The sequence below is a fragment of the Coenobita brevimanus genome, chromosome 44 (genome assembly GCF_032717465.1).
Source record: "Coenobita brevimanus isolate Jiangsu-jjx chromosome 44, ASM3271746v2, whole genome shotgun sequence".
NCBI lineage: Eukaryota > Metazoa > Arthropoda > Malacostraca > Decapoda > Coenobitidae > Coenobita > Coenobita brevimanus.
Genome location: NC_136997.1, coordinates 50731439 through 50740264, shown reverse-complemented (window position 1 = coordinate 50740264; position 8826 = coordinate 50731439).

Genomic DNA, 8826 nt, shown 5'->3' with positions numbered 1-8826 from the left:
GACAGTCTGCCTCTCACAGCCCTACCCCCGACGTTCACACTTCACACTTTCCACACCCAACTGTCATCCTCCACCCTCTCCACATGCCCACCAACCCCACTTGACACGTTTATATTACAACTGGTTACATCAAGGACATATCAGTCACATGAAACATAATGGCTAACATACAAAGCGGATAAGTTATAACAAGACAGTGTCGCAACACAGCTGGGGATAAGGAACACATTCACATAATAATAATTGTGTTACACATAATAAACTAATGTCTGTTGCAGTAGATCACAATATGAAATGAACAATGTTGCTTATGAAAAGAGTACATAAAAATCCTCATAAATAAAGTACTCACACCATTGCCTCCCAAATGATGACTGGTAAATAGTAAGAAATGGGTGCTCTCCGAATCCAAACAGTAACTTAATAGCACTGATCTAAGACTGCCCCAGACACCACTCAAATCAAACCAAAGAGCAGGAAGTAGTATCCATAATGCCCAAGACACAATGAAGACACAAAAAGCATATACGCCACTTATATACAGCAATTTATATATGCACAGTGCATACTGTGGTATATAATGCATATGATACTTTACAATGATGTACTGTTGTGCACTAGTTTAATCCTGAGGTTAATCATGTAGTGTTTGCCTAAATATAACTTTTAGATGGATCAGTTACAGAGAAAGAGTTTATTTCTAGTTAGTTTTCATGAGCCTGTGACTGCTAGTAACTGTCATAGTTTTATAAAATACTTTGGTGTTAGCTTGAATAAAAACTGTGTGCATCAGGTCCAGTCAAAGGGTTAAATGGTGTAGGGAGCATAGGTGGCTTGATAGCAGCCCTTCCTTAACAACCTATCTATCCATCTGTCTATCCGTTGCCAGACGCCTTAATCCCATAAGGGGTTGCCACAAACAAATCGCCTCCATGTCGCCCTGTCCCCCATCATTTCACTATTGTGTTCCCAGTTCACACGCCTCTCTCTTGTATACAACCCTCTCTCATAACAACCCTTTTTTGTATATTACACCTCAGCATTATGCACTGTTATTTATGGTGCTTGTACAGTGACAGTGTTCGCATCAGTAATATACAAAAGCACACAGATGAAATGTGCACAGTGAATGGCTCAGAAAGAGGTGCTGAGATATATCCAAATCCACCAAGAATACAACTGTAAATGGCAATGTTGTACTGATTATGATAATTGCTTTTGCAGGATGAAGGAAGCAAAAGAGAAAAAGATGACCAAAGAGAAGAAAGATGTGGCTAAGGTGATGAAAGAAGCTGGTGGTCTGAGGAGTAAATTGAAGAACAAGTTGAAGCTGGTGCAGAGAGGGAGCCAGGATACAAAAAGCCATCATTACAAGTAAGGCACATTACTGTATTTGGAATGATCAGCCAAAGGTCACAGTCACAGGGCAAGGGCTTGGTGATTGAAGGGTTTAGGTGTTGTGTTCTCCAAGTACTCCATGTCATGGTGGTTTCATTGTTAAATTGATGGTGACTTAACTGTTTACTTCAAAGATACTCATGGTTCATTATAAAGCTGCATTGAATTTTTAAAATATAGGATGGTTGGATAAAATGTTTATGTCCTTCACTTTCTTGTTATTTCCTCTTCCTTGCCATCTGGACCCCACCTAACCCCACTTGTAGGTGGGGAAAAAGAGAGATGATGATGATGATAATTCTGGTTGTGGTGATGGATAAAATTTTGCAGATACAGTACACCCTCATTATCGACGGGGGTTAGGTACCTAAGATACCCATCGATGCGTAAAACCGTCGATACCGATTTTCGTCTGGTCAGGTACCCTTTGTTTATATATTTTAGTATCCCTTCAATCACTCGTATGTAATATGCAGTTTATTTTTAGTGTTTCTTAGAAATAAATTAGTTAGGCAATTGAAAAACTGAATATCATAATAAAACTACTTATATTAAGTAAAGAATTATGGAAAAAATTGCATAATCTCTGTTGTTGACGCATAGTGGCCGTACACTGGACCTCAACTTGTAATGGCTGCTGTATCGTCACTTCTCTCTCCACTTACACCTCACTCCATCTAAAAATAAAAGGCGAAACCAGCAGTTGTAGCCATCCATACGTTTACATAACCGAGTGTGTAAAAAAAAAAAAAAAAAAAAAAAAAAAACGAAAGCAGCAATGGTGGTCATTCATACGTTCTAATAACTGACAGTGTGAGGCAAGTGTTACGTTAGATCAGCTGTTCACACTGATCTTCACAACACACGCCCGGTGCTGCTAGCTCATACCAGAGAGACCACGCTCTCCTATTTACTTTCATTCTCAAGAGTTTCCTTTCATTCTTGATATTCCATTTCTCCCAGACCTAAATTTTCACGACTGTATGGCAGTTTATGCCATCAAAGATGAATCTTAGCCTAGCTTTTGCTAGGATCTTCTTTTTGGAAAATTCAACTCTCCTTATGCTCGTATATTTCATATTTAATCTCTGCTTAACTTTTGCAAGAAATATCCTTTATTGGCAAAAAATCCAACTCGTCTTTAACATCACAACAAATGATACAGGAGCATGGGTTTTATCATATGTCCTGCTGCATTACCACACAACAGCACAGACACACGATCTTTTGCTGCTTTAAAGCCGGGCGCACTTTTCTCCTCCTTCGAAATGTACGTTCTTTTAGGCATTTTCTTCCACCACAGGCCTGTTTCGTCCGCATTAAACACTTGTTCAGGCCTGTACCCTTTCTCCCTTATAAGTTCAGCAGTCACGTCGGTACGATTCTCCTGCTATCTGATCTGCTGAAGCTGCTTCACCAGTCATCCTAATGTTATGTAGGCCATACCTTTTCTTAAAATTCTCGAACCAGCCCTTGCTGGCTGCAAATTTCTTTTGCCTAGAAGTACCAACATTACTAGGCCTATCACCATCGTCATTACTTTCATCACCATCATCACTATTTTCACCTGCCTCACTTTCATCACCATTATCTTCACCAACATCACTGCTTTCACCAGCAAACCGAGCATAGAGTTGTTTTGCTTTGTTTCTGATGAACTGGGAGTCTAGCGGCACGTGTCGACGGTTTAAGTCCTCAATCCAAATATTCAGTGCCTTTTCCATTTTCACCAAGGCATCATCTCTCACATGCATCGTTATTTTAGCCGATCCTGGTGTGCACGAAGCCAGAGCATCTTTAATGTCTTTTTCTCTCCGTTTTATGCCACGAACACTGGACTCATTCATTCCATACTCACGACCAACAGCTGCATAGCTCATTCCACTTCCTTAGCCTTTATCATTCTTTTTCTGTGCATGTCCTCCTCTCTTCCTATTTCTCTCATCTTTCCTGTCACTTCTTATTGCGTTTCTTTCCTTTACAGGTGGCTTTACATTGAATGACAAGCCAAATGGTTTCCTGTAAGCCAAGAAACCATTTACAACGCTGGGTGGTAACCATATAACCAAAGCATACGTGCTCCCTACATGTCAGCAAGTGGGTTGGTGGAGGGTTAGTGCCTCTCCCCGTAAAACAAATAACTCAAAGTCAAATGGCCACCCCTTACGGGATTATGGCGTCTGGCAATAGATAGATAGACTTCCAAGGTAAGTACTTTCCTTGCTCTCTTAGCTGCCTTATTTCCAGTTGGAGTGTTACAAGGGCGCTTCGGAGCCATGATGATCACGAAAGCACGATAGATCTGGCCGAACACGATACGAGAACAACAGACAAACGTGTACTGATGCTGTTGTTTGTTGGGTCGGCGGGAACATGCAGCGAGCAGCCAGAGACACCTGGCGGGATGGCACGCAAACTTGCTAGGAGGTGCCAATACAATTCTTTATTTTCTTATTTTTTAAATAATAATAATTTAACTCCCAGGAGAAAAAAAAAACGTCGATAATCAACTCCATCAATAAAAAAAACGTCGATAATGAGGGTGTACTGTACCAGTCTCTAATCTGCTGCCATTCCCAACAGAACCTGAGTATAATAGATGAGAAATGAACCCATGTTGATGCAGCAATTTTTAACTCAAAATTGTCCCAAGAACAACTTGCTGAAGTTTGTCACACATTTCATGCAACTCGCTGTATGGGAAATTTGGATAAAATGTTGGTGATATTATTCCCTAACTATGTGCCGTTCCCAACAGAACCTGAGCAGTCTAATGAGTCCGCGCCAGATGTTCTTGCCAAGCACTCCTGGCAGTTCCTCCTGCAGTCTTGGCCGCTAGCGCTTGAGGGAGACGGTGCAACACCTGGTGCAGGACGACTTGCCATCCACCCTGCCCACTGCACCACCGGCAAGATGTGGTAGGTAATGTTAGACCACCCCAGCATCTACAGTACTCCATCATGTACTAAAGTAGGCACTGTAATGTTAGACTACTACTACTGTATAATCTACAATACTCTGGCTTATATTAAACTGCACCTGTATATATTAAGTAGGTAAAAAGTAGACTACTGCTACATCTACAGTATTCTGGTTAATGTTAGACTATTACATACACCACAGTAGGTTAGGTTATATGAGCAAGAATATATGAAATGCATCACAGAAGTGAAGGGGTTATATATTCTTGTATAATTATAGTCCAGTTAATCTAGCCGATATTTTAGGTGAACCTCAAACAAATTGCAATAAAAGGTTTCTCAGCAGAATATTGTTTATTGATATGTCCTCTATAACATAATAAAAAGTTTACCATGATTAACCTGGTGGAAAGTGGTTAACGGCAGCCATATTTAAAAATGGCCGCCAAATTTGGTCCCCTTCGCTGAACTCTGGTTTTGTGGCTTTGGCTTATACAATTCCAAAAAAATCATAATTATTTCATCTTTATTACTATTTTAGATCATATTTCTCAGTTTTAATCTATCATTTCTTATAGTTCTGACCCTCTATGATATCTAGATATGCTATGATATCTGCCGTAAAGCTATTTTTATTCAATAATTAAGGGAAACTTTAATATTTTTAGTCAGTATGTGTGTAATTTTGTCATCATTAGCTATCTTATATCTAGAACAACATATAAGGCCTCTATGTAAGGCTTATTAAAGTCATGGATAGGAGAATAAAAAATATATATAATAAACATTAGTACTGACATGCGTCCGGCCAGTTCATTACCGAAAACCTTAAATTACCTGTAACACAGGTATATGTTGTCCGATTTGGATAATTCCTGTGTCCATACCTATGTTTTTGGGGTCGACCTATTCAATGAACACATTTTAAAGCCTCTGTTTTGATTAAGAACGGAGTTGGTGCATTTGTATATACACTGAGTTGGTGCATTCATATATTCAACCGTAAATTCCTTAAATGCAATGAAAGACTTCTTATTACCGTACCGAATTGCATATAAAATAAAAAGAAAAGATATTCTTTTACAGCATGATAATTGTTAGTTATCCAAAACACACTCCTACAGAACTAATCACTAATAAGTTCACTTTCCTCAATATCAGGCTGTGTTGAATTGGTGCAATGGAGGCCTCTGCAGTCACCACATAAATATGAACAGTCGATGCCATGTTTCTTGCAGTTACATCTCACTGTATTGCTCCCAGTTGTACAGTTACACTTAATCATTGCTAATAAATTGGAAGGGCCTGCTGGCAGGTCAGTCATAACAGGCTGCAATTTGTCATCTTTTAGCTTCCAACCCCACTCTTCAGCATTTAGCTCATTTCTACCTCTCCATTCCTGAATTTGGTAAAAAACCCTAAGGCTGTGGAATTTGGCTGCGGCTTTTGTTGGTGGCAATGATTTGGCTTCAACATATTTTGAGCTCCTGGCTACCTTCTCCCTAAAGCGCTTAACACGAAGATTATTTATGCTTTCATTAGGTTTGCCTTTGTAGGGACACACTAAGGCTTTTTCTCCAGCCTCAGTTACTTCCTTCTTACTGTGCACACTTTCTTGACCAAACACCCGTGCCAGTTGACAGAATTCTTTATCTTTCATTAACTTTTTTAGGGCTGTAGCCTTACCCAATCCATAAACTCTGCTTGTCGAATCACAACCTAAGATAGCATGGACGAAGAGAATGTTTGCACAGACGACATCTCCTAAAGCTTTCTTTGTCTAAAATATTCCAAACCCTCCTCTTCTAGGTATTTCCCTTTGGCTCTGGTCTGAAGAAGATGTTGTGACTATCAGTATTAGCATGATAACAGAGGAGTACCAACAAATCAGTATCATCGCCTATCAGTACAATTTCTTTTTTCGTTGCAGAGTTCAGGGTGGTTTTAACAATTAAAACATCTGCATCTTCTCTTGCGTGGATAACATTACATCCTGCTTCCTCCAGGGCCTTTCCTTGCAAGTTTGTGAACATTTGTTTGTTTTCTTTATTAGCCAGGAAAGCATCTTTTTTCAATTTCACAACTGTTTTGGGGGTGAATGACACATTAACACCAACACAACCTCCTGCACGTCTGCGGTGAGTAGCATCTTTGATGGAGGCCCCATTTCCATACCCATCAAACACGATGCACGCTTTTCTGTATCTGGATGTGACATACCTACAATACTGGGCTGTGTCTCTTCAAATGTGGTACCTCTTTGCCATGATATACGCTGTAATAGTGCTCCTCCATCTAACACATACTGCACATCCTCAAATTTGGGATCGGGTGGCTGAACGTCACAAGTCAGCTCCCATATTGCATCAGCTGAGGCAGGTTTGTTTGCCTCTCGTGGTAGTCCTGAAGAATCAAATAATGCTGGTGGATGGCCACAGAGTTCATATTCAAAGTATTTAGCCTGCTCTTTAGCTGATGTTTCATTATTGACTAGAATACAGTCTTTGAAATAAAAGTTGTGGATCAGTCTGGATAATTTCATCTGATTCATTACCAAGAGGAATATTGGTTCCAAGAGTGACAGCCTGGTTTTTCCGTTGAAATTTAAATTCATTAACCTTTTTTCCAACCATGGAGGCAATGATGTTACTTCCGACCGTTCTTGCTGTATCAACATTCACCTTCTTATCTGCGGAGACCCCACTCGAAATCCTGTGAAGGGATGGGTCTTCTGTAAATGGATCATATGTTTGAAAGAAAGGAAAGAATTTTAACAGTGTCCATTTAGTCTCGCTTTCGTCGTGTGGAGGTGGCCTCTCGGTGCTGGTCACTCGTGTTATACCGAATGCCTGTCAGTTTTTGCATTGCGAATTTTATTTCTGCTGATGCTGGCATCGCTAAAGTCCACACCGTCCTCTGAAGTTCATCCATCCCTCTTCCATGTGTTAACCCTCCAGTTGTCGTAATGCTTCGCATCAATACATGTTCTATTGCTAAATCTGTTAACAAGCCAGCCCAATAGCGATCGCTACGTCTGACCACATGAAACCCTTCCATAAATTTTCTGTATATATCAGGGTGACTAGATGGGTGCGCTTCCATTTTCTGTAAGTACAAATAGGCAGATTTTGCATAAAGGTTATGACCAGCTGCTGCAAAATATGGTAGCATTTACCTTGTTGCATCCAAGTGTAACTCCCAGTTTCCTGTGTGCTCAGCCTTAATGAAGAGCTGAAGAATGCCATTCATATCTAGGTACTGAATCCAAAGTCTAGCTGTCCGCCGTTCACCCATATTATCCTTCATTTCCTTGACTTTCTCGGCAATCCTTGTAAAGCATTGTGACGATGAGACATCCGTTGATTCTATGCTGCCTTCCAGAAGACCTTCGAGTAACTTCTGTGCTTCCATCAGATCATTGTTTTCAAAATGTGTCTGTTGAGTAAGGTTTGATTCCATACCCGCACTATGAAATGTCTCAGGAATGTCATAGGTTTTAGAAAGCAATACACCATTAAGAGCAGCAGTAACCAACATGTGTGCACGAATAGCTCTTGATATGGCCTTGCCACTAAGCATGTGGTTAACTGTATTCTCTGCGTATACAAGCTCAAAAACTTCTTGTAGGCCAGATCCCAACATCAGATGGCCTATAGAGCCCAGGAAGCTCATTTGCATGTGGTGCCCTCCAAGTCTTAAGATGATGGATTTCAGGGAACTGATAATTGGTGCTGATTCAACTACAATCATGGCTTTATACCAAAGTGGTTGGTCAAATGTCAAGATGGGTGTAATGTTATTTTTAATGGCTAAATCACTTACGTAACACAGTGTTGAGTACACACAGTTTGGGTTACCAGGATCCATGTCAATCATTGGTGAAAAGAGAAAAGCTGATTGCCCTGGGTAGCTTCCCTTGTGGACAGACTGCATCATGCCGGACCAGGAGGGTCTAGATGGACGTAGAGCAAGTGATACTTCCCACAGAATGTCAATGTTTGCACTAGAATCTAGAATCTCTTTTCCATTTAGCTCCTTATACGTCATTGGTGGATTGTGAGGGCATTGGGAATCTAAAAACTTTATGTTAATCCATCCAGCCCTTAGTATGTCGTCTGAAAGGACTTTGATTCTTGGAACTGGATATGATTTCTTTGTCCCTGGTGTAAACGTTGCCATAATTCCCATACCATGGAAGGTACCGAATCCATCAAGACTTCTGACATTATGGTCGACATTATCGTCTACAAATTGCACAAACTCTCCTTCCTCTGGTGCAAAAGTTCCAGCACCAGGTACCAGACTCGCACTTCTTTCAAATTTCTGGACCTCAGAGTAAGAGCAAGAGAAGCCATGTTTGTTGAGAGAGTCGATTATGAATCTTGATCCAAATTGGTCATGCATCTCCTGTGCCAGTCCAAACTGCAAGGGGGCTAAGAGGACTCTGGGTCTTGCTGCCTGCATAATTGCTTGGCCAATAGATGCAATTTTCAAATTATTTTCTTTA